Here is a 27253-nt window from a genome sequence, read left to right as displayed (position 1 = left end):
TAAATAAGAACGTCGCATTCACATCACTGTCGTATCGTGGGAACTTCAGAAAAATGTTGCCTATCATCGGCAAGGAGAAAACGACTACAGCATTATCATTACCGCAATTGTTTTCCAGCAACGTGATGCTCTTAAGACAGCGTTCGACCGCAGAAGATAGCTATGCAGTGCCGACGACGACAAAATGTATTTCCTTTAGAAAGAAGCATGGCGCGCGCCGGTCCAGGCGGCCGTGGGAGAAACGATTGCCAAAACAAAGAATGAGAAGCACGGAAAATCACGTACTCGGCACAATATATGTGTCATGGCACTTATGTAGCGGCCGTGGTCATGGCACATGAACGCGCCGCGCCACACGAAGTCTCTTAAGCACGCTGCTTGGCTCTATCTCGATTGTAACATGCTACAGAGAACAACACTCACTGTGTAAAGCCCGATTAACATTACATAATAGCGTACCTTGATTCCAGTCACCACGTGCACGATGTCCAGTGTGCATTTTTCCAAACACATCTGCGGCTGTCTACGGCGCGGTCAGCGCGGCATCATTCGCAAGGGGGTAGGAGGAGAGCGCCGCGTCGCGGCGCGCGTCTGAACTACCTCAATTACAACTTTTCAAAGGGGCGCGCGCCGAATGGGACGGCCGGAGCAACACCGCCGCGCGCCCCGATCCAGGTGGCCGTGGTCGAAGCAACGTGCGACCACGGCCTACGCATTTTGCTTCGAGCTGCGAATCTGTCGAGTGACCCTTGTGCCAGCGAACGGAGTCACTTTATTCGTTATGCCTTATTGGTAAGGCGTGCCTAGTAAAAACCATACCCGAAGAGGTGGAAATGTTCACTGTTATCAATCGGGCCAGCTGTACAGACAACGCTACGCTAACGCACGGCTTCACGCATCAAAACACAGCTGATGTTCCCTGAACAGCGCGTCGCTGGCTTAGGTTGGTAGATTAAAACTGATTACTACCGTCAAATATAGCGAGCGTCTCAGGATCTGGCAACGTTCATTTTGTTCCATCATGGCGGAACCCATGCGGTTATAGGTTTCGATGCATGGACCCTATGGCGAGCTTTTCCTCTAGAGTCAGTATATTAACTCTATGAAACGCCCGGCAAAGTCTAGATCTTAAGGCCCGAACGCGAGGTACGCGATGCAGCGCGTCAACGCGTGATGTTTTGACGCGGCGTCGCGCCCTCCCTCTCCATAGGGAGAGGGTACGACGCCACGTCAAAAAGTCACGCGTTGACGCGTTGCAACGCGTACGTGTGTTCGGGCCTTTAGGCGCTGCGCCGTGCTCCCGACCGGGCTGCAGAAATTAGGCGCCTTTTCCTCTTCGAACCAATACCACCACCACCACCAGATCTTCCTAGAGGAAAAGGATGACGCATCGCCGAGCGACGCCGCCGCGAGTACAACCGGCGAGAAAAATCTCGAGCGTTTTTTAGCCTTGGCTGTACTGCACGCCGAAGAACCCTCCCGACGCGTCTGGAACCCGGGGGAGAAGGGATAAAAGCGTGCAACGACGACCAGTGAGTGAGTGAGTAGTCGGCCCAGAGATGTGAAGTTATGCTGAGTGTGGCTCCGTCAGCCAAAGAAGACGTGTTTATGATGTTGTGCGGTCAGTAGATCGTCGATCTGGAAGAATCGGATGACGACGCCGTGTGAGCCGTGACAAGTTACGCCGACGGAACGAACAACGACCGACAGCGCTGGAGTTGGTGTGAGTGTTTCCTAGAAGAAAAGCATTCAAGTACCGTCCAAGAATTGTAGACTGAATACGCCGTTGAATATTCAGGGCTTTAACTGTTCTTGAATAGTTGTAATGCATGAGATTGCATGTGTAGCGCGTGATCTGTTCGTTTAGTTCCCGTTGTGTTAACACTCAATCTGTGTTAGATTGTGAAGTTGTAACTGCTACCAGCAGAGTGTGCATGTATTTGTGATGTTTGTACTGTCCTAACTGAGAATATATTTCGTTTGTGCTATCGACTCTCGGCTCTGACTCGGTCTTTGAACCACAACCGGCGTTTCCTGGCGCACTAAAAGGACCAACTCTAAATTGTCCGCGCTTTCGTGGTGTGTTTTCGGAGGGCCGAGACGCCAACCCTTGGAATCCTCCCGGCGATTGCCATCTCCATTAACGGGATCAGTAACAATGTGTTTATCTGAATATTTAAAGATGGGTTACGTTTGTAAAACAGGCGGTCAGTAACCGCTCACGATGTGCCCCTTATTGCCGGAGGATGCGCTTGGGTGTTGGTATATGCTGGCGCAAAGCCGGGCTTATTCTGAAAGCAAATTTTGAAGCGATTTCTCAGAAAAGAAGTGCTTTCATTCGTGCATAGTCAGTTCATATTGCGAAAAGAAGTTCCCGTCTTTTTTGCGTGAAATTTTGTTTTCGTTGCGAAATTATTTAAAACGAAACACGCGTGTCAGATGTGTGTACAGTAACGGTGCGTTGAACAAAGGGTAGTTTTAAATACAAATATTCAGTGTGTGTGCGTTGGTTATTCCCAGAATCCCGGATCGCTTCTCGCGCCTCTTCACTCTAGTTGGGAGCCACACTCGGGGAAACGAAGTGTCGCAATGGTCTGGCGCTCACCACTCGTGATGGGAAAATCAACAGCGGCGTTCGCTCTGCCAACGAGGCAGTCGGTCCTGCATTTCCTTTGGTTGGACAACACCCCGTAGGAAAAGAGGTGAGTGGCACCCACGCCTAAACCAATTTTGTTTGTTGTTTAAAGAGGCTCACCTCAACTTGTGATGCAAGTTTGTCGCCAAGTGACGTGTTACAAAAGCTACTATTTGGAAGTTGTGTTTTACACGATAACGACGAAAAAATTGGTTCCTTACCATGCCTGTTTGCATATGTTTTGTTGTGAGCCTTCATTATGTCTGTGTAAATCACTTATTGTGTAGGCTTTGCAAACTCTTACTGCAATTCCGTTGTCTTATCACAATTTCACGTTCTGCTTTTCAGATACAATTTTTCATGGCTGCTCACGCTGAGCAGGAGCGACAATATAGCAAGTCACAAGTCTGATGCCTCCAGCCGTCACCACTTTTACAGCGAAAGCTGTTATGAGATCATTTCACCGACCGTTTTTGGCGCCGTAGTTGTCCGCCGCCGCCACCGCCGCCGCCGGTGTCCGTAACCGCTATCGCACGAAATAAGAAAAAAAAGGAAATAAGAAAAAATGTCCAGGATTAAACGAGGTTCGAACCTGGGCCCTCTGCGTGGGAGCCCAGTGTTCTACCTCTGAGCCATGCCAGTGCTTGAAAGTGCGTTGCAAAAGGACCCTATACAGGCTTGATGTCACGAAGGAACCACATTAACATATGTAATGTAGTGTGGTAGAAGAGTAAAATAACAACCAGGCGTCACACAAACGCGAATTCTGTAACCGGGCGTCACACAACGCGAATTGCACAACGAGTGGGTTGTTGAATGCTACCAACCCATTACATAGGCCTCTGCGATAATTCTTCATCGTCATCAGCGACCGCATCGACAAAGTGCACATAATGCCTTACAGGTGTTTAGCGAGTACCACGGTTCTCCGCCGAATGACGAAAAATTGCAAATTGGCTGCTTCCCTACTTCACAAAAATTATGATGATTTATAGCGTAGAGGGTTCCTCGCACTTCTACTGGATGCCAAGGAAGCCCATAAGGCTCCCATGATCCACTTCCTCAGGGTCTCAATAAGGTAGTTCCCTCTCTCTCTCTTGCTCTCCGTTTCTCCGGTTAACCTATGTTATAAAGCGTGATGGGACAGTTAAATAACGACCGGGCGTCACACAATATGAATTACGAAACTAGTGGGTCGTTTAAAGCTTCCAACCCATTACAAAGGGCTCAGCCATAATTCTTCATCGTCATCAACCGTCGCATCAACAAAATGCACATAGTGACTTACATATGGCACCTCGCTTCTCCGCAGAATAACGAATAATGTCGTGGTGGGTGCTTCCCAACTTCCCAAAAATTATGGTTTGTGGCGTAGTGGGGACGTTGCTAATGTGTTCCTTATATTAGTAGCCACAAGAGAGTTTATAACGGGCTCTAGAAATGCCGCTCTTCCAACTTTCGCTGTGGCTGTGCTGCGCTTTCTGCGCAGGCCTGGCGTTTTTTTATTTATTCATAATCAGTAAGGAATAAATATGCAAACATGATGCCGATTTCTGCAGTTCATTTTGCGCCATATGACACTATGTACACCAATGTCGCACATTCTAGTTGGCTATACTCATACAAGCATGTAAATAAGGAATAACTTTACGGCTTAATTGGAAATAACAGACCATCTTTTCGCGCTTTCTAGATTACTCTGCTGGAAAAGGTGTGTCGCTTTGACGAGTTTCATTAATATAATGCTAAAATTGAACTATTCTGTATTTTTTTGCAGTCGCTGGGCACAACGGCAAGTAATATTGGACTTGCTTAAAATGAATACTTCACTATTTCCAACAGAAGTCGCGCAAGAGTAGAGAATGGGTCAATTGAGTAACTTAAAATAGTTGTGGAGACGCTTGACGCTTCGGTGTGTGTCATTTGACCCCCGCAGGTGTGTTACCGGCAAGAGTAGTCTGACGCCCTCATAAGTGGTTATGTGTTCCTTCGGATAAGAGTCCTTCCACTCTTCCTAGAGGGTCAGGGCACTCTTCTAGAGCGCGCCGACTCTGACCCACCAAGAGAGCCACCGTGGCATCTTTTAAGAGAGTCGTATACGTGGCAAGTCAGAGCTCTGCGAAAAGAGTCACCTGTACTCTTTTTTTTTCTTGGATTGCGGTAGCCACGGTGGCGGCTTAGCTCGGTTGTGTCAAAGCGCGATATTTTGGGGCACGTCAGTGAACTGCTGCTGCACCTTCTCTTAATTCCCGTCTTCTCGAGAATCTTCATCCAAATCAGTCTCTCTGTAGCGCGTTCTTGTTGAGGCTGTGAGTTTTGTCGTGCAGAAGGGGTGGTTTGTGATTGCGTCGATGAACATCACCGCTGACTTTGTGGCCGCATGTTTAAGTCACGTGGTTAACAAGCTAGTGCAGCCAAAGTAGGGCTTAAAGGCCAACTACGGCGATTTTTTGACCATATCAAAGTAATGGTGCTTTTATGTTCCTGAGACGCCCCTGTCACAGGCCCGATAGCCGAAATGCTCGGCAAATTGGGGAATAATTTTAAATAAGCAAAAAAGCGCAACACCGAGACCGAAACCCAACCGAGCATACTGTCTTCGCGTGACCTATAAGTCGGCAAAAACTGGAAATCATGAAAGGCATGCCGGTTCCGCCAGCGCGTAGTGTGATACCTGCGAAAGCGGCGAAGAGCAGACGATCAGAGGAAAGGTGACTCCGTCGCAAACATACCTTGTGTGTGACTGACCGTGCCACGTGCACAAGCTCCTCGGAGCTGTCGGTAAATGACAGCTGCAATTCCGACCCATTTGGATGGAATTGGAACACACCTGTTTAGTTCTTTGCTTGCCACGTTGCGCATTCTACCGCCAGATGGCGCCACCTGTCCAGGCGGCTCAAGTTTGTGGGGCCGCGACCGGGTAAACTGCTATCGCTGAGAAGTTTGCGGTCTAATTAAAGCTTCTTAATATTGCTATGGGAAGAGTGCATAAGTTTGACAATAGCGGCGTTCAACATTGCGTTGGTAGGGCCGAAGGAATTTATTATAAGCCAAGTACAAGCCACCTTTCGCACCAACGTTACTGGATTAGGTTACGTTGCTTCGCACGACGCGCAGCACCGATGGGCTCGGTCAGAGTGCACCCTGTATATGTTACGAAAGTGTTTCCGCACGGTATTGTTCACGAATGTGCATTCTTTAGCCGGTACGGTATTGCGGTAGTTTCAATGCGGTAAACCGGCATTGCTAGCTAAAACACTCTAATATAAAGACGCAGGGTAATCGTTAGGCCCGGGTGTTTCGTGACTGCCAACAGGGAATCGTGTGCAGCCCACAACGAAACACCATTTTCCACCCATCGCACACACTACCACAAGGAAATGAAATTCGCACGCCCAGCCAACGACGCGCTGGCCAAACACACACGATTGCTGCCTTGTGGATAGCAGACGCTGTAGTGGCCCCTCAGTTCCGTCACTTCCGCTTTGCCAAAAATGACGTCACGCACACAATGTTGCCAATAATTCTGGGAAGCGAAGTGGGGAGAGTCGGGGCAATCAATAAAATTAATTTGTAATGAATCTGCGTATCTCTCCAGCTTGTATTTGGCATAAATAACGGGAACATGTAAAGGAACGTACCCAGCGAATTTTATTGAGGTCCATTGACCTCTAAAAATCGCCAGAGTTGGCCTTTAATTCCGGTGAAGCGGAAAGGCGTTTCGCTATCGCCATGGCTGAAAACTCGGTCAGAGACCAAGCGGACTCGCTGCCTGCTTTTCCGCGCACAAGGGCGATGAAGCGAGCAGATTTCTAGTGGATTTGACGCTTTTGCCTGCTTGGAGCTCCAGTGTGTTAGATGATGTTACGTGATTTAAGTCACGTGACCAGCTGTTACGTGCTGTCGGCAAGAACATGTCACGTTACTATCTGTCACGTGATTTTAGTCACGTCAGTGGTTTATGGCATGAAATGTTATGTGACTAGCTGCTGCGTGATGTTACGTGCTTTTAGTCGAGTGAGTAGTTACGCAGTGTTACGTGATATTTAGTAACGCGTGGATGTTACGTGACTTTTAGTCACGTGAGTGGTTGTAAGGTGATGTTACGTAGTTTGGTCACGTGGCTAGATGTTTTGTGATGTTACGTATTTTAGTCACGTGACAAGTTGTTACGTAATTTAGTCACGTGACTAGTTACGTGATGTTACGTTATTTCAGTCACGTGACTAGCTGTGACATGCTGTTACGTGATTTTAGTTATGTGACTAGGGTTTACGTGATGTTACGTGAATTTAGTCACGTGAATAGTTATTACGTGATAAGTGGTTTTCAGTCACGTTACATACTCGCCCACCATAGTTATTGCAATCCACGGCCTGACAAATCGGCGTACGTGTTGTGGCAGTGAAGCAGAAAATGATGAAGAGGAGGAAGCGAGCGCGCGTGCCGGTTCATTTCTGTTCGCACAACCTGGCGGAACAAAAAGCTTGAACAGCTGCGCCATTAAAAAGGCAACCGGCGCGCATATAATGGTGTGAGCACAGATCGGCTCCCAGCATGTCCACGCCGCGGTTCTCAATGCAACTTAATTGAGAAGAACATGAATTTGGCTTAGTCAGTAATTGCTCCATGACATGATGACCGCTCAAAACTGGCAGAGACAAGAAGAAGAAAAGCACGAACGACGATACAGTCTCTGTTTCCGTCTTTTTCTGGCGGTCAACATGTCACAATGCAACAGCTAGCTTTCTCGATAACTCTCACTAAACCACTGAAAAGCATCATTAAACCACTTACCGGTACCCATCTAGCACAAAAGCGACATAAAACTGCTACGGAGCGGAGCGGATTGGCCAATCCGAAACGAACGTCTTCGAACGGGTGCTTAAAGTCCGTTCTTCCGACTGTATCGGTCGTGTTTCTCCGCTAATGTCTCGGCCAGTATAACGTTTGAAGAGGTTCTACAATCCTGCTCTTAAAAGGTCCCAAAAATCCGTTCTCCTAAGGAGATACTCAACGAGCACCACAAGCCTTGAAAAGTAGAGATAGAATCCTTCTACAAGCCGGATTGTAACGTAGATCGTTCTTCTGCTTCCGCGAAAGGATGCGGCAGCATAAGAACGATCTGCGTCAGCTGAACAGCGAAAGGAGTGCAGTAGCGGAGCACTGCGAAACGTTTGACCACCGCATTAGTCCTGACGATGCGGTGTTCCTAGAACAGGAAAGCTGTTGGCGCCGGCGGCTTATCCTCGTGTCGTGGCACATACAGCAAACAGCGGGGAACATCAACCGCACCACGGGGACATTGCGCCCCCCTCTCTTGTCAAGGCTTGCGGCAACTGTCGACAAGAAAGCGTATATAAGCGCCGTGCGCCTCGGGCCGTCTCACCCCTGAAGAAGAAGCAGCTCAGGCTTTGAAACGTCGAGTTTCTTAAAATAAACCTTCTGGTTGGAGATTTCTCTTTTTCGTCTTTAATCTGTGTACTTACGTTGTCTATGTCCAGCTCGTTGTGAGAAGCAGGTATACCGAAAGAGTCGTTAAATGAGTTTTATATCAGGAGATTTGTTGGTATTACTATATAATATGGTAAACCACTTACAGAAAAAGACACCTATCACTTCCTTTTGAAGAATAGAAATTCACTCACATTGATATGCGTGCCGAATACCTCTGTGGGGAACACGGTAGGTACAAAGGTGAACGGAATCCCTTCAGTCCAACGGGCGTAGGGACCAGTGAAGTTGCACGGACTGCAGTGGACCATTATCTTCTTGGGTCTGTGGTTAAGGTACATAGAGCGGTAGAACACAACGTCTGGAAAACTCAGCTCCGCCTGGTTGTACCTGCAAAGACGGCGTAAATATTTAATTTATTGTCAATGCAGAAGGTCGCCCATTCCACTTTGCTGCTGCGGGTTGGATTTTTTTTAATGCGAAGCATTTCTTTGCGTACCAAACGCACATAGACCGTATGCAGCCGCCTACGTTGTTTGTGCTCTCGTGGTCGCTTCGTTCGCTCACGCCATGACATGACATGAGTGTATTACGAATATGAATTGTAGTTAACACGGGTAACTGGGTGTATTACTACATAGCTTGCACAATCCAAGGGTCAGACGTTCTGCTTACGCAAGAGGACAAAGAGGACTGACAGCCCAGTGTGCGTGCTGTCCTCTATCTTAGTCGATACTATGCACATCAGTGTAAATACGCTTGTATATAGCCACGCCTCGTGTCATTTTACGTAACATCTTTGAGGTGGAGAAACTGTTTCTTGTACCCGGTCACGAATCCCAGCAACGGCCGTATCATCGCGGGTCCGTTTGTGTCACAGGTTGAAGGAACATCGTCTTCACCACCTGCCCCTCCCGTGGCTTCTATCTGCGTAGTCCTACCCTCTGCTCGTGATCCTGGCGTATTTTGCGTTCAGGATGGCGTTGACATCGACAAATGGATTAACCTTTATGAACGGATCAGCGCTAACTATAGGTGGGACCCTGAGCTTTATGTTCGCCAACGTGCTTTTTTACCTCGATGACCCACCGCGCGTCTGGTTCGAGACGCACGAAGCTGACGTTACAAGCTGGGAATCTTTCAAAGAGAAGACCCACGACATTTTTGGCGACACCATTGGACGGCAGGCGGCTGCGCGGAATCAAATGACAACTCGTGCTCAGACAGCTACCGATTCGTACGTCTTGTACATTCACGACGTTATGGTCCTTTGCCGCCTGGATGTCGAGTACATGACTGAGTCTGAGAAGGTATCGCATGTGCAGGAAGGCATCGCAAGCGATGCCTTTAACCTGCTCGTCTATAAGAACGTAGACACCGATGACGCAATCATCAAAGAGTGCCGGCGGTTTGGACAAGACAAGAGGCGCCGTATAACAGATTCACACGGCTGCGCAACACGGCCGCAACTTCATTGTGTGAGGCCGCTCGCCAGCCGCCCATCTATGTCAACGTCACGCGCACTGTTCGTCGGGAGAGTGAATATGCCTGTCCTTCTCCCATACAACCACCCATTTTCACAACACACGCCACTGACCCATCCCAGCCATCGTTAGCCTTCATTCAAGCTGTGGTCAGGCAGGAGTATGCTAACCTCGGTGTTCCATCAGCATGTCCCCTGACTCACCCTGCAGTACGGCCTTACTCCCCAGGCAACGCTCGCCGATCCTCGCCTATATTGCCCTTCCGCAACCATACGGAATGGCGAACACCCGACGACCAGATTATTTGCTTTTCCTATCAACAGCCAGGGCACGTTTCTCGCTATTGCCATCGCCATTGGTCAAACACCCCACGCCAGATCTTCCCTACCTACATGCGCCCTACCCCTTCTAGACGTTCAGCCGCTGCACACCCCAATTTCTACTCGTCGTCCTCCACGAGCCTCTCACGAATGACGCCACTTTTCCCATTCGGCGCTACTCGCGCTCCCCGTCGCCGCAACGCTGCCAATCCCACTCTCCGCAGCCTCGACGCTTTTCCTCATCGACATTCCCTGGGCGGTCGCAGCAGGAAAACTAGATATTGCAGCTTATGGAGCTGAAGCTGCAATGCCATCGACGCCTGCAAATCTTCTACTGACGCTCCCCACACACCACAGCCTGCGTCAAGTAAACGTCGACAATGTTCCTGTCACCGCCCTCGCTGACAGGCAATACGTGTTGCCGATGGCGGTACTGTTGAAGTCATAGAAAAGTGCACTGCCCGTGTCAGCATTGCTGGTCGTCACACTGTGGTCTCCCTTTTGCCATCCTTGCTTGTTGCCCTCATCACCTCGTACTTTGTACGGGTTCGGGCCGTCTGCCCCAAGGAACGCCGTCAGAGATTACTGGGGAACTATGTATAATTGAATTTATTAGTTAAAGCAAACTCGAACTGTTAGGCAACATGAGAGCACTACTTCTGGCCCCAAACCTTGGCCCCGGTGGGGCGCACGCCGCGTGCATGAACAATTCCCCTACATCTGGCGCCCAACGAGTATTGCCATCCGCTACCAGCAAGCATGGAGGCCGCACTGAAAAAACTGCTGGAGACTATGGAGCGTCCAGACGTCGTCTCCGCGGCATTTTGCGCGGCAAGGGGACACGCCGAGCCCACAACCTACCTGGCAGCGAGGGGCGTGGCGATCCCGACCGTCGGCGCTGAACGAGGGCTGGGGCCAATATTTGGGCAGCTGGGCACACCGGCACAGGCAAACGAAGAGCCCACGCTCGGGACTTTCGACGGAGCAGAAACAGAGGATGCAGAGTGCGGCGAGACGAAGGTGAGCAGCGGTGACGTCGAACACAAAGGGGACTGTGAAAAGACCGGCAACTACGGAGATGCTGAAGGGAAGGCTCCTGTCGGGGAGCTAACAGTGGACGAGGCTCCGGCTATGGCTGCAGTAGCGGACAAGAGCTGCACAAGAGCGACAAGGGCTGCAGAAGGCGCCAAGACGCAGGCCGCGCAAATGGCTGTAGCAGCAACGATGGCGAAGGCAAAGAAGGAAGCCGCTTCGGGAGGCAAAGCGACAATGGCCGTGAAGTTTTCGAGAAATAGTTCCTACAAAGCCACAAGAAGGTCACGAAGGCGACGGGAATGGCGACCGTGCACGAAGAGGCCGCGCGCAGCCTGCGGACAAGCGGCGAGCTGAACAACGCCGCTCGTGTGACCCACCTCTTGGTCGAGCACACAGAACACGAGCCTGGTGTCGCTCTGCACAAATCCCAGGCGACGATTGGAGCTGCCGCGGTGGCAGCCACGAAGACCACGGGCGTTGTCAAAGACGGTGGTGAGGTGGCGTCTTCCTTAGCCATTTGAGACGCTATGTACACACTTGTGTACACCACTTGTTTTTGCTATTTGTATCGACTAGGCGCTAAGAAAGAGCAAGACACATTGAGATTTGGAGGAATTGAACATCCTGCGTCATTTAACTTCGTTTTGCAGTGTACTACTGCATATGATCACTTTGCTGAAGGCACTTCCATATTCAACGAGTCATTCGAAGTGCCACTTCCCGCGACCCACGTCAAAAAGTATAATTTTTTCTTTGCTCAACATGGGCATAACCGAAAACAAACTTGCACTATATTTCTAGCCTCAGATTTCATTCTATTTATGCAGAAACAGAGCATGAATGTCTTCGGAGTAAATAGATACTTAATTACAAAGTAATTAGGAATGACTACTATAACACATCCAAATAACGTATTACGACATTTTTTGTTGCAGTACAATATCGAATGCCTTGAAACAGCATTGCAACAATTTGATGCACTTACAGAAGTTCTTCATAGGTGGCGTCTGAAAGGGTTAAAGTGGGGGAAAATGTGGGAATCGTAGCCGATAAACTCCCTCACCCCAATGGCTGCGACACGAGGCATGATCCGACGGCAGTGCGCATTTCCACGCGTGAGGGACCGTGGGTCTCTTCAGGTCCCTTCATATAAGAAGGTACCGTGGGCAGGCTTTGGGGAGTGGCCGCCAGACTGTCGGGGGGAGTGTTCATGCACGCAACGTGCGCCCCGCTTGGGCCAAGGTTAGGAGCCGGAAGTTGGGGGGCGATCGGAGATCTGTTCGTTCCGCTTGTTCATTCTCCTGGGGAAGAACAAGCGCACTGATTGGCTGAAGCGGGAGATGCTACTCAAGGCCGGGGGGTGTCGCCATTTCTTTTTTTTGTTTGAGGTTTTCTTTTTTGGTGCCGTCATGCCGTGTCATAACGAGTGGGCTGATCGGAGATCTCTGTTCTGTGCCGTTCGTTCTGCGCCCATTCTGGCGGCGCTCGCGATTGGCCGAAGCCGGAAAAAACCACGTCTCTGAGGGGCGTAAGCCATTTTTCTTTGTGCTTGATCTTTTATTTTTTGGTGACGTCATACCCCGTCATAACGAGCATGTCGTCTGCTACAAACGAACGGAGCGCTGAGACCGTTCGCACGCGTTCTCTCGAGCGAACAAACGGCTTCTCACGGCATGATGCGGCGGTTGCGGCTGCCGCAACAGCTGATTTTGAGAAAATGGCGCTTGCGACGCGTTGTTCTCTTGCGGTTGGAGGTGCGAGATGCGTTTGAAGACCTGAGCTAGTGCGGCGTCGCTTTCTCTTCTCGAAACGAACAGTGCGAACGAAATGAACGGGCCTGCCACTGGGCTGTGGTCTTACGCGCAGGTACTTATTCCAGCTACTGCCACGTGTCGTCCTGGTCCTCACTCGTGAACGACGGCCCCAGCGGGCACGACGGCGTAGCGATCTGTGGGTGGCACTGGGTGCTCTTTCATAAAAGCCAGCAGAAGCTCCATTTGACGATCCGACACCCGGGAGCCAAGCCAGATATTCCGGTGGGACATCTTGAAAAAGTGCGCCAACCACTACTTTTCTTTTTTTTTTGCGTGTGCGACTTCACGTAGCGAGCACGTTAGAAAAACTAACACCAATAAATATCATCACTCAAACCTATTGCTGTTTCAGAATCTCATTTTCAATTGTGTTTATTCACAACAAGGTTGCGAGGACGACCAGGCAAAAAAAGCTGCATTGCGCAGCTTGAGGGGAACCTGGCCACCTCATACACTGGGCGGCTTCACAGCGGTCAAACACACGATATACATAATGGATGGACTAACTAAAACAGAGAAACAGTAAACATACACGGTCGGAATAAATAAGCAAGGTTATTGTGGAAACATATGAAAACAAGGGGAAGAAATTAGGCGAAGTGCTAAAGACATAGAAAAAGACAAACAAATGAACCCATGGCAGCACAAGCAATCACATAAATACATCGCGTAGCCTTTTTAACGACAGAGTTGATACACTGAGACCATTCTCTTTGTATAATTGATTTAGAACAGTAGGTAAACAAAACTGCAGCATTTGGTCACCGTATTTAGTTCTGTTTTTGTTAACGATCCAAGGTTCTAAATGACGAAATTTATAAAAAGAATTATGTTGCTGTAAGGATGCCAATTTTGTTAAAGCGTTATCATTCTTACTTTTTTCCATTCTATACATGCGGCAAAGCCTATATGTATACAAAGATTCAATTTTTATAGTTTTAAGCTTTGTAAACAAAGGAGCAGTATGCCAAAGATATGGCACCCTGGAAACAAGGCGTATTGCTCTTTTTTGTAATACCATCAGCTTGTGAATGTTCTCAGCTGAAGTCGTCCCCCAGACTAGAATTCCGTATTGAACTAGGGAAAGAAACATTGAATTATATAACATCATATTGATGGATGTAGGAAGATAGTTACAATGGCGACGCATAGTACCTATTGCTCTAGATAATTTACTAACTAAGTGATTCACTTGGCAATCCCACGACATAGTTTCCGAGAAATATACGCCAAGCGATTTGAAAGACGATAGTGTTTCTATTTCAGTATTATTTAATTTAATGGGGGTTAGTTGAAATTGTTTGTTACGTGGATGAAACATCAACGCCTTTGTTTTTTCTACATTAATCTTAAGACAATTACTTGTCGCCCACTTTTGTATACTTGCAAGCGTCTTATTGGCTCGATTTGACATTTCAGAACCTAAGTCACCATCAAAAAACAGACTTGTATCGTCTGCGTAAATTACGCACTTAGCAGATGGATCAACATTGACTATGTCATTGATGTACAATATGAAGAGATGCGGACCCAATATGCTTCCCTGTGGGACGCCTGTTCTTACAGATTTCAACTCCGATTGGTCCCCGGCTATAGCTACGAACTGTGATCTGTGCTGAAGGTAGGATGTAAAAAGAGAATGAGCTACGCCGCGAATACCGTAGCGATCAAGTTTTTTAAGCAAAACATCATGACTGATAAGGTCAAAGGCCTTAGAAAAATCGAGAAAAATTCCAAGCACCATTTTCTTTTCCTCAAATTTTCGCAATATAAACTCCTTTTGGGTCATTAGGGCTAATTCAGTTGACCTGTCTTTACGAAAACCGAACTGTGCAGGACTTATGATACCAAAGTGGTCAGTAAACGAACAAAACCGCGCTAAAATCACCTTCTCTAAACCTTTCGAAAAAACAGGCAACACTGATACAGGGCGTTAATTTGAAAGATTATTCTTGTCGCCTTTTTTAAATATTACTGTCACCTTTGCCGTCTGCATGCTACGAGGAAAAACGCCTGTTGACAAACACAGAATAAAAATATACTCTAGGCAAGATGCAATTATGTCTATGACGAATTTTACCGGGGCTGTTTGAATACCAAATGCATCAGTGGCTCTGCTGTTACGTAGTGACAAGAATGAAGAAATAACTTCTTGCGTTGTAACACCCCTTAGGAATAATTACTGCTTATTAGGTGAACTCATGTATGAAAGGTCGATACTATCACATGCCTGACCAAGGGACAAAAAAAATCGTTAAAAGCATTAGCAAGATCAGCCCCTTTTAGTTCATTGCCGTCTTTTATGACTGTGGTAGTTTTTTCAAGCGCAGTCCCAGTTATTGAAGCAAGTGTCCTCCAAACTTTATCAGGGCGTCCTGCAGGTGAGTTGAAGATATTAAAGTAATAGTGCTTCTTAGCAACCCTTAATTGTTTTGTGACGTTGTTCCTGCATTCTTTAAATGCTTTTAATGCTTCCGGTGATTTAGTTTCTATAAATAAGCCGTACAACCTGTCTCTCTTATTTATAAGCTTAAGCAGGTGCTTATCTATCCACGGTTTGCGACATTTCTTTGTCTGCTTTAAAGTTTTACCGGGAAACATGCGTAGTATATTCCATAAATAATTCCGTAAACTTATCATAAGCTGCATCTGCATTTTTTTCTCTATACACATCATCCCATGTGGCACTTGCAAGACGTTCTCGGAATGCATTCAAGGTGTTAGTATTTATGAGCCGATAAGAGAAAACGCTTGATGTACTTGTTTTGTTTATCAACTGCGGTAGCAATGAATATAAACCAGGTAAGTGGTCACTAATTGCGTGTACTAAACACCAGGTTTTACAGAAGACACATCAAAGTTAGTCAAGAACAAGTCTAATGCAGTTTCACATGTTGGCGTAACTCGCGTAGGCGATGTTATAACATTTTGACAGAGATGAATATTTAGGAGAGATTCTAACTCTAATTTCATCTTCTTCTGGGTAATCATATTTATGTTTAGGTCACCTCCAAGAACTATTTGGCAATTATTATTGTTAACAAATTCTAACAGAGAATCTAAATACGATAAAAACAGCAAATAATTTCCCGACGGAGGCCTGTAGCAAACACAAAAGATTGTATTGCTACATTTAACTACGACAACGTCATAGTGCTGATTAGTACAACAGAATTCAGAAAGAAGCTCAGAGGTAAATGAATTTGAAACCAGCATTGAAAAACCTCCTCCACGTCTATCACGGCGGTTCATGTAAAAGGATTTGTAACCGGGGAAACTATACACATCATCTTCTGAAGCAAACCATGTTTCCGAAAACATTACAACACCAAATCGACAGTCTGTTTCGCTAAAAAAAGCAGTCAAGTTCATCTCTCTTGTTCTACCAGATCTAAGGTTAAAATGTATGCAACTGAGGCTATTTTCACAACAAGTATCATACAAGTTTTTAAGATTAATAAGGTCTATAGGTGCGGTTGAAGGAAGCATGATAAAAAATATCAAAAGAATATCAGGAGGCTAACAGTGCAATGCGGTTAACAGTATCACAGCTTATCAAGGTCGGCCAAACAACGAATGACAACCGCGTTATCACCTTCTCTTTTCCTAACGAGAATTTTTGCCGTTGCAATGCCATGAAAACGATAGCCATTGTTCTGTGCCCAGTCTTTCGCGCAGCGCAGCAGCTCTCTGTTTTGCTGGGTCATGTTCTCAGTGATAGAAACACCCGATGAGGCATCTCTTAGGACTTGCGCTTTCCCAGCCACTTATCACGAGGTTGATTGTTGGCAAATCGAACTATGATTCCTGGTATTTCTGTTGGCTTCGACGGAAGTCTGTGGATAGCGCCAATGTCATTCCCGTCAGGTCTGGCAGGTTAGCAATCTTGAATCGCGGCCACGGCGGCCGCGTTTCGATTGAAGCAAAATGATAAAGTGCCATGTGCTCAGACTCCGGTGAACGTTAAAGAATCCAACGTGGCCGAAATTTCCAGAGCCCTACACCATGTCGCCTCTCACAATCATATCCTGGTTCTGGGGCAAAAACACCAACCTTACCAAATACTATTTTCACGTTGTCGTGACGGCGCAGTACAGAAAACTGAAGACAGAAAGGATTGAACGGTGTATTGCGCGAACTTGCAACGCGTCATAAGAAGTAAGAGTAACACTTCAAGCGCAACAACAGCGGCGATAACAATCAGCGATCTTCGAAGAACTGATCAGCGGTTAAGGCGCGTTGGTATTTATACAAGTGGACCGTGGGCCGCGTTAGATGAAGAGTAAACTTGACAATTCTCGCTGTGGGCGCAATGTTGTCACAATGGTGTAAAGTAATCGGGAAAGTTTCCACACACAATACAGCGTAGCCTGCGCACAGCAGTTATTACACGTGTGGCATGCCGGTTACATAAACATCGAGATAGTAGCGCGTCGCATTATTACGATTAACATTGAGGCAAAATATCATCAGTACTTTTAAACCGCTCTCTCACTTCACCTCGGCGTTTTTATTACAAAATGTATGCGTACTTGAATGTGGTTGGGAAACAGGAGGAAATTGCTTAGAAGTGGAAAGTGGAGTGCCTCTCAGCTTGTATCATAGAACAGGATGCCATTTTCTTTTTAGGGGCGAAGCTCCTTAAGGCGGCACCCGTTCGTTCCTCGTAGTCGTCGTAGTAGTCGTAGTGCGTAACCAGTCTTACATTTGACCTCCAAGGTGGTGCCGGTGGGAGATTTTTCCTGTGCGTTGTTGAACAATAAAAATTCGCAGCGTGCGCGTTAACTAAAAGCCGAATTCTTCTGTCTCTCATTCCCCATTAGCAGCCATTGGCATGTTCCAGTAGGAAACGTTAGTAGAAGTAGAAGTGTAAGTGTTAGCTAAAAGCCGACTTCTTCTGTGTCTCATTCCCATTAGCAGCCATTGTTTACCTCCAAGGTAGTGCCTGGTGAGATTTCTCCTGTGCGTGATTAAACAATAAAAATTTTGTTCAAAACGCCGTTGATTGATGAAATAAACCAACGAAAGACGCCAGATGTTTTGTAAAAGCAAAACGAAAGAACGCCAGATGTTTCTAAAGCAAAACGAAAAGACGCTAGCTGCTTAACGAAAGACGCCAGATGTTTTCTAAAGCAATGGTTTTCTAAACAATGAAAATTCACAGCGTACGTGTAAAATTAAAGTGAGCTGCAAGTCGTCATAACTCATCGAACCTTTAGTATAAACGCGCCCGATCTCACGTCGGTGATGATGTACTGGGCAGAATTCACGGAAAATTCACGGTTTACCGATGAACCTCCGCAGCTTCGCCCACTCATCATCATTCACTCCATGGATATGCTGTGATTTTAGGGGCGAAGCTCCTTAAGGCGGCACCCGTTCGTCCCTCGTAGTCGTAGTCGTAGTCGTAGTGCGTAACCAGTCTTACGCTTTGACCTCCAAGATGGTGCCGGTGGGAGATTTTTCCTGTGCGTTGTTAAACAATAAAAAATCCGCAGCGGTATCTAAAAGCCGACTTCTTCTGTCTCTCATTCCCATTAGCAGCCATTCTTTACCTCCAAGGTAGTGCCTGGTGAGATTTCTCCTGTGCGTGATTAAACAATAAAAATTTTGTTCAAAACGCCGTTGATTGATGAAATAAACCAACGAAAGACGCCAGATGTTTTGTAAAAGCACAACGGAAGAACGCCAGATGTTTCTAAAGCAAAACGAAAAGACGCCAGCTGCTTAACGAAAGACGCCAGATGTTTTCTAAAGCAATGGTTTTCTAAACAATGAAAATTCACAGCGTACATGTAAAATTAAAGTGAGCTGCAAGTCGTCATAACTCATCGAACCTTTAGTATAAACGCGCCCGATCTCACGTCGGTGATGATGTACTGGGCAGAATTCACGGAAGATTCACGGTTTACCGATGAACCTCCGCAGCTTCGCCCACTCATCATCATTCACTCCGTGGATATGCTGTGATTTTTTTAGAAATCGTATTTACTTACCATCGGACTTTCACGACTGACGATGTCCTCGGCCTCCGTGATAGAAACATGTCATTGAAAAGAAAGTAAATGCTCATTGCCAACTTCCCAGTGAATATGCCGGGGATAGCGTAAACTTTTTACGGGTGCCGTAGCATTTTAGAAGAGTTGATAGAGCGTCCTCATCAAAGAGCGCACCCACACGAAGACGAAAAGAAATAAACGCACGACACGAGCGCTGACTGTCAGCTGCAACGCGATTATAGCTGCCCATCAAGTGCATTGAAGGGGCGCACTCGCCGAGCCATTCTGTATACATGACGAGTGTTTCCTTAAGTGATATTATGCTCCGTGAAAGCGCGTGTAAGCTCATCGGTGTTAGTATAAGTGTGCCTGTAGAAATGCCGTACAAAAAAGTATGACGACATATGGTTGTGCTCTAGAATGAGAGTGTACTTGAAGTGAAAGGTAAGCCCTGGAAGCATTTTGAAAGAAGGGGAATAGTAAGAAGGGATGGATATTTCTCAGAAGGGAGAATAATGTCCATTGTGCTTTACTTTGGATGGTAATACTACGGTATTTCACAATATAAGAGAGGTGCGCATGAATCGTCTACGATTTGGACAACTCCGTACTCTACACTCTAAGAAAAAAATCACAGCGTATCCACGGAGGTGAATGATGATGAGTGGGCGAAGCTGCGGAGGTTCATCGGTAAACCGTGAATCTTCCGTGAATTCTGCCCAGTACATCATACCGACGTGAGATCGGGCGCGTTTATACCAAAGGTTCGATGAGTTATGACGACTTGCAGCTCACTTTAATTTTACATGTACGCTGTGAATTTTCATTGTTTAGAAAACCATTGATTTAGAAAACATCTGGCGTCTTTCGTTAAGCAGCTGGCGTCTTTTCGTTTTGCTTTAGAAACATCTGGCGTTCTTTCGTTTTGCTTTTACAAAACATCTGGCGTCTTTCGTTGGTTGATTTCATCAATCAACAGCGTTTTGAACAAAATTTTTATTGTTTAATCACGCACAGGAGAAATCTCACCAGGCACTACCTTGGAGGTAAACAGTGGCTGCTAATGGGAATGAGAGACAGAAGAAGTCGGCTTTTAGCTAACACTTACACTTCTACTTCTACTAACGTTTCCTACTGGAACATGCCAATGGCTGCTAATGGGGAATGATAGACAGAAGAATTCGGCTTTTAGTTAACGCGCACGCTGCGAATTTCTTATTGTTCAACAACGCACAGGAACCATCTCCCACCGGCACCACCTTGGAGGTCAAAGCGTAAGACTGGTACGCAGTACGACTACTACGACTTACGAGGGACGAACGGGTGCCGCCTAAGGAGCTTCGCCCCTAAAAAAAAAGAGTATGCGTTGACTCTTTTCGGAAAGTTCTGACTTGCTGCGTATAGGACTCTCTTTAATAGTCACGGTGACTCTCCTGGTGGGTAGGGTCGGCTCGCCTCTAGGAGAGTCCCCTGACCCTCTAGGAAGAGTGGAAGGACTCTCATCCGAAGGATCACGTTACCACTTATAGGCAATCGGACAACTGTTGCCGGTAACACTCCTACGAGGGTCAAGTGACCCACACCGAAGCGTCAAGCGACTCCACAAGTATTTTAAGCTACTCATTTGGCCCTTGCTCTACTTTTGCGCGACTACTGTTGAAAATAGTGGAGTATTCATTTTAAGCATGTCCAAAATACTTGCCGTTCTGCCCAGCGACTGCAAAAAAAGATTAGTTCAGTTTTAGCATTATTTTATTATAACTCATCAAAACAACACATATTTTCCAGCAAAGTTATATAGAAAGCGCGAAAAGATGGTCTTTGATTTCCAATTAGAAGTTTGGGTATTCCTCATTTACATGCTTCTATGAGTAGATCCAACTAAAATGTGTGACTAATGTGCATAGTATCACATATGCAAAATAAACTGCAGAAATGGCATCAAGTTTCAATCTTTATTCTTTATGATTAAGAATAAATCAAAAAGTGGTGGCGGCTGGAGGCATCAGACTTGTGGTTTGCTAGGTTGTCGCTCCTGTTCAGCGTGAGCACCATGAAAAACGGTATCTGAAAAGCAGAACGTGATATTATCATGATAAAATGAAATTGCAGTAAAGGTTTGCAAAACCCACAAAATAAGTGGTTCACATAGACACAATGAAGGCTCACAACAAAACAACAAATGCAAACATGTATGGTAAGGAACCAAGTATGGTAAGGAACCAAGTGCACTACGCAGTCGCTCCCTTGTTCGGCTGTGCTAGCCTCAGTGTTAACGCATTGGCAAGAAAGGAACACTACGACTTTGCATGTTCCCTGCGTCAGTGAAGAAACCGGGCTTTCCGTGACACGAGAAATCTGATTAGTTCTTGTGAGGCGCGAAGTTTTCGTGAAAATACGTGGCAACTTGCGCTTCCAATGCTAGCGCCCTGAGCGTACACATACTGTCAGCTTCGCGAGGCTTTGTGTAGCAACGTATGTTAGTTAAATGTTATCGTCTGACATATTCAGTTGAAGCTCGCCCTGTTTTACTTGCATATAGCATCGGTCAGTGTTTCTTGTAGTGCATGAGTCCCATATAACACTGTACGCGGGAGGTCGCGCGGGCTCGCGATGTGCTCTTGTATAAGTGGGCGATGTCAAGTTGGCGATACATTAAAAAACGCCAGGCCTGCGCTGAAACCGCAGCACAGTCACAGCGAAAGCTGGAAGAGCGGCATTTCTGCAGCCCGTTGTAAGCTAGCTCTCTTGGGGCTACAATACAAGTACACTAGAAAGGTACCCACTACGCCATAAATCACAATTTTGTGAAGATGGGAAGCACTTACTAAGCCATTCGTCATTCGGCGGAGAAGCGAGGCACCAGCTACAGGTCTGTAAGGCATTATGTGCACTTTGTTGACGCGACGACAGACGACGATGAAGAATTATGGCTCAGCCCTGTGTAATGGGTTGGAAGCTTTAAACGGCCCACCAGTTATGTAATTTGCATTGGGTGACGTCCGGTCGCTATTTCCCTCTCCCGTCATGCTGTATAACATACGTTGACGTGGGAGAGAGACGGGGGGGGGGGCGAAAAACTTTACTGAGACCCCGAGGAAATTGATCATGCGCTTATGGGCTTCCTTGGCAACCAAGACAAGTGCACTCGCGAAGAACCCACTACGCTATAAATTATTGTAATTTTTGAGAAGTAGGGCAGCAGGCACTGTGCCATTTTTCGCCATTCTAGAGAGTCGTGGTACCTGCTAAACGCATGTAAGGCATTATGCGCACTTTGTTGATGCTGTGCCTGATCACGATGAAGAATTATGGCAGAGCCCTTTGTAATGGGTTAGAAGCATTCAACAACCTACTCGTTGCGCAATTCGCATTGTTTGACGACTGGTTACAGAATTCGCGTTGTGCGACGCTTGGTGCTTATTTTACTCTTCTACCATGCTATATTGCATATGCTAATGTGGTTCCTTCCCTACATGAAGCCTATATAGGACCTTTTTGCAAAGCAGTTTCAAGCACCGGCATGGCTTAGGGTGTGTCTACATGTTTGTGGGGTCTAGTAAAATAATTATGTTGTCCCCGTTGAGTGTTGTACAACCGGGAATAAAGAAAAAAAAAACCGGCATGGCTTAGAGGTTGAATACTGGGCTCCCATGCAGAGGGCCCCGGTTCGAACCTCGTTCCATCCTGGATTTTTTTCCTTATTTAATTTTTTTTTTCTTATTTCGAGCGATACTGAGGACGGACACTGGCGGCGGCGGCGGCGGACTACTACGGCACCAAAAACGGCCGGTGAAATGATCTCATAACAGCTTTCGCTGTAAAAAAAAAATCACAGTTTCGCCGCAACGGCGAAGCAATGAATGCGATAGCAATAAATTGTAATGTAACGCGAAGAACGAAAAGCAGCTCCAAATTACCAGCGCGTCGCTCGAGCCCAAAGGACGCACGAAAAGAACGCACACAGGACGAGTGCGAACTAATGCGTCGCAGCTCGACACCTGAAGCACACTGCTCAAACATAAAGCAGGACGCACGAAACGAACGAACAGGTACACACAAGACGAGCGAGAACTAATTGTCACAGTTGTTACTTATTTCTGTTTTAACAGCGCGCTCCTTTCGCAAACGCGGCCGCTGCAGCAAGCGAAGCGAAGCACCCCACCCCACCGCGCCCGCCCCTTCTTTCCTCGAGATAAGGCGCACGAAAGCGACTACGCCTGTAGAGCGAAGAGCAACGGCGTTCGCAGGAGCGGGGCGACGATCTTTAAAGCGCGCCACACGCGCGCACGTCGCGCCATCTATGTGTGCACTAAGAAAGCATGCTGAATTACATAGGTATATAAATGGCTCGCCGTTAGCAGGCTGAAAGACGGTGCTGTCGTGGCCTAACGTCTAACGCGGCGGGCTGCAAAGCGAGAGGTCGCCCAATCGACTCCGCGCATCAGAAAGAATTTCTGAATTATCTTTCTTTGTGGCTTTTCTATATATATACATACTTATACATATACGGTGAATGACGGCGACGGGGACGGACATTTTCCAGCCGAGACTGTCCATAGAATTGCTATCGCAATAATAGGGCCTCTATCCTTTGTCAGCAAAGCGCTGTTACGAATCATGCGAGCGACGTTTCAATCATTAGAGGACGCGTCTGCTCGATGCCTTTCGTGGAGCGAAACGCTTTCCACGCGTCCTTCGCCAGTGTGTTAGGTTTCATAGCCACCGCTGCGCCGCTTGTTTTTGTACGTTTTTTTATAGGTGGCAGCAACTGCAAGCGATTGCTTGTTGACCGGTCTGAGAGCAAAATGTTCTCCGCGCCCAGACGTCTCTCTAACTGTAAACGTGGTGATGCGGAGTGGTCGAAGTCGTTCGGCGGAGGAGATTTCTTCAGATTGCTTTCAGCAGTGATGTTGAAAGAAACCATCTAGACGACGAGGATTTTTCACTGGACGTAGAAGACTGTGAAAACACCGAGAGTGACAGCGACGATCAACAATCATGCTAACTCACGAGGAGCGAGTTGCACTTCACGACCCTCGTGCGTTAATGATCTTCAGCGCGCTCACGCTCGTAAGTCACTTTGATTGTATTTAACGTATAATATCCTTGAGCGAGATCACAATAAAAGCATAGTTCCACTTGTGCATTGCATGTATCACAATTATTGTGGATATTATGGAGCGCCGCATGCCGCCAACACGCTCGAGCTCTACCAGCGAAGCGAAATGGTTAGAGTGATGGAACGTGCAGTCACGGCCACAATCCACCCTCTCGGCTAACTTCTTCGACGTTGCGAAAAGCTTACGTGTGCATTCTTTTCGATATTCATGTTTCGATCGTGCTGATCGAACCTGCAACATGCAAGTGAAGTGAATTGCACACGGCTAGAGTCTCAGCATGGCTGTGACACAAGCGCTACGGAATGATGGGATGTTAAATGCTTGTCTTCCATTGAAGAGATAACTCCGCGTTCCCGACTGCGCAAGTAATGACGACGGCGTATTATGTTTGCAAACCATCACCACGTTAAACGTGTGGTTCCGTGCAGCAGCGATGGGGCTACTCGCTAGCGGCCTACTACTGCCGCAAATCCGTCAGGCAGGCTCGGTACGTACTACCTCGGAGTGCCGTTCAGCTCATACGTCAATTTAGTTCATGCAGTTTTATGTAGCACGCACAGTATTCCGCAAAGCATCGTTATGTACGGTAACGGAGCTGAAATATGACCTTTCATACCGCAGCAAATAATTAGTTGGTGAGTACTTAGCACTTCTATGGTTTGGAAAGTATTTAGTCTCATATCCATTTCAGCGCAGCTCATGGCTTCATCCGGTGAAGTGGCACAGACCGTACGTCCGCACGTCCTATCTGTTCCTATGCTAACAAACGGGTCGAGCCTCCTCCTGGCGCCATCTGAAAAGCACGGCGCGCCACATATAGTTCGTGGGCATTGCGAATAGACGAGAGGAGACTGAGACGACTTGAGAGATGAGAGAGGAGAGCGGCGCGCCACCCCGGCGCCAACCCCATCTCCGTCGGCGAGCAAGGCGCCACAACGGCGCCAAAGGCAAGCGCGCGATATGTATGGCGTATACGGCTCTCTTTCATGGCGTAAGCCAATCGAAACGCGCTCAGGAGCGTCCAGTGGCTCCTTCCGAATGCGAACTCTTTTTCTCTGCCTGTACCTTCTAAAGAGAGTCACGGTTCCATGACCCTCTTTTGACTTTTTTTTCTTGGAGTGTACTATTATTTGTTTGTTTTTCCTTCGACGCTATTTGCGCTTCCGTTTCGTTTCCTTCAGAAGGCAGACGCCAATCGAACAGCAATGTGTTCGCGAAAACAGTCGACGATTGAGAGAATACATGTACTCAAGGAGGCTTAGAAGTAATTGTTTAAGCTCCTTGCATGTACTCTACTACGGTAGAGCACCTAGGCCGTCCCTAATTAAAGATCTTGTTTATCCGTCAGCAGAGCTTACTCATTTTCGTATTATCAGGCCGCGTGTTAAGACGAAAAGGTCAACGGTGAGAGTACCATTTGTACTCTACTATGGAGAGCAGTATGCCGTCCTTTACAGCGTTAGACAGAACGACTGGGGCTCTACTGCTATTGGAGCTGAATGAATTGGCACCGCAAGCATACTTTATATAAAGTGCCTCCATTGATGCCCGGCTTAAAACGGAATAGCAGTTGTCCTATCGGATTGTGAATATTCACGGCAACCAGACAATGCTCTCATTGCGGTTACTTCTTTTTCTGTAATGTCTATTATGCTATCGCCTACGAATGCAATGCTAATAATACAAATCATAAACTCTTCTTATGAAATTTCACTGCCGATTGGAATGGAATGGATAAATAACCGGGTACAAGAGAGAAGCTCACAGGATCCCTTGAACATTCGGTTACGACGACTATCGAATATTCGACGCTTCCGGCCGTGCCATCGATGGATGGTATCCTAACAGGTGCCAAACATGTGCAACAATTGTAGCTTGGTAAGAGCTTGCGATGAGTATTATTTACCACGATGTGTTTGTCATTGTTCGATTGCAGGTTGATAAGGCTGGAGTCGTCATTGTGAATCCGCTACCTCGCCGGGCAGTTGGCGAAAAGTGATGTGAATGGGAGTGTGTGAGAGTGAATAGAAAAGAAAGGAGGAGGGGAGAGAGTAAAGCATAGCATAACCATGTATGTTTTCACACAGACAAAACCATGTGTAGCATAGCGATTATAGTACGGTATATTAAGGGTGCGAGTAAGGGAAGTGAGGATGAGGAGGCGTGAAAGGAGGAGGGGAGCGGGGGTAAAACATAGCACAGCCTGCATAGTATAGCAAAGCCATGTGTTACACACTATAGCAAGAAAGGGAAAGAGGAGTGAGGGCAAGGAGGGGGGTAGGGGCGAGGGGGTGGGTAGATTAGAGAATGGCCGTGCATAGTACAATAGAGCAATGGTTATAGAATAGGAAATGAGGGTGAGGGGGTGAGATGTGAGGATGAGGAGGAATGAAAGGAGAGGTGAGGGTAGCATAGCATAGCCATGTGTACCACTGTATCGCAAGGCTTGAGAAAGGGAAGTGAAGGTGCGGAGCAGTGATGTGAGGGTGAGAAAGATGGATAGGAGGAGAGAGAGGAGGGTAAAGTATCGATATCCATTTAAAGTATTGCATAGCAAGAGGGTGGAAAAGATAAGTAAGGGGGAGGGTAAGGAGGGGGAAACGCGCAGGAGAGAGGGAGCCACTGTGTCACAAATGAATTCTTCCTTCCCGCCATGAACGCCGAGCAGGCTGCACGTATGGAACGCCAGCGCGTGCGTGCTCGTGAACGCGAGTGTCGCTGAAGAGCAGGTGAATCACTGCTCCACCATTCCTACAGACAGCTTCACATTGAGTGCAACAGCACACATTTTTAGGTGCGAAGCACCTTATGCGCTTGGGCTGTCGGCGTCTCCTGTCGTCGTAACCGGTCAACGTTGTCGACTGTCATCGCCCGTCACCGTACAGCAAGTGAAAAATGAGACGGCGCGCTTGATCAGGAAAAGCATGCGAGAACGCGCTCGCCCGCGCGAAACAACGCCACCTGCGCTCTCCGAGGGGCAAATAAGACGGCGAGTTCGCTCAGGAAGAGTTCTGTTTCTGCGATGGACGCTGCCTGGGATGGGCTCTGGACGCGGTTGGGACGCTGACTGTCGCAGTGAGAGGACAATATCACCTCATCGCTATTTACGCGTTCCTAGGGAAACACCGGTGTTTCGCCCTCCAGGTTCTAGCGCAACGCACTTTCAGCAAAGGCCCACACGCCGTGGGAAGCTGGTGACCTCCCTCGCCATCTGACTCATGTGAGAATCATAAGATATAACGCCATTGTGTCAACAGTTTTGCAGGTATGTATAGAGAAAGCGTCGAGAGGGGACCGACCGGGGGCCTGACCTGATAGTTTTGAAAGCCTTTTTTCTTCTTTTTCTTTTCTGCGAAGTACTTTTCTTTTTTAAATTTTTTTTTTTTCTT

The sequence above is a fragment of the Rhipicephalus sanguineus genome, chromosome 7, assembly GCF_013339695.2.
Source record: "Rhipicephalus sanguineus isolate Rsan-2018 chromosome 7, BIME_Rsan_1.4, whole genome shotgun sequence".
Taxonomy (NCBI): domain Eukaryota; kingdom Metazoa; phylum Arthropoda; class Arachnida; order Ixodida; family Ixodidae; genus Rhipicephalus; species Rhipicephalus sanguineus.
The sequence above is the reverse complement of the archived record's forward strand: the minus strand, read 5'-3'. Positions refer to the sequence as shown.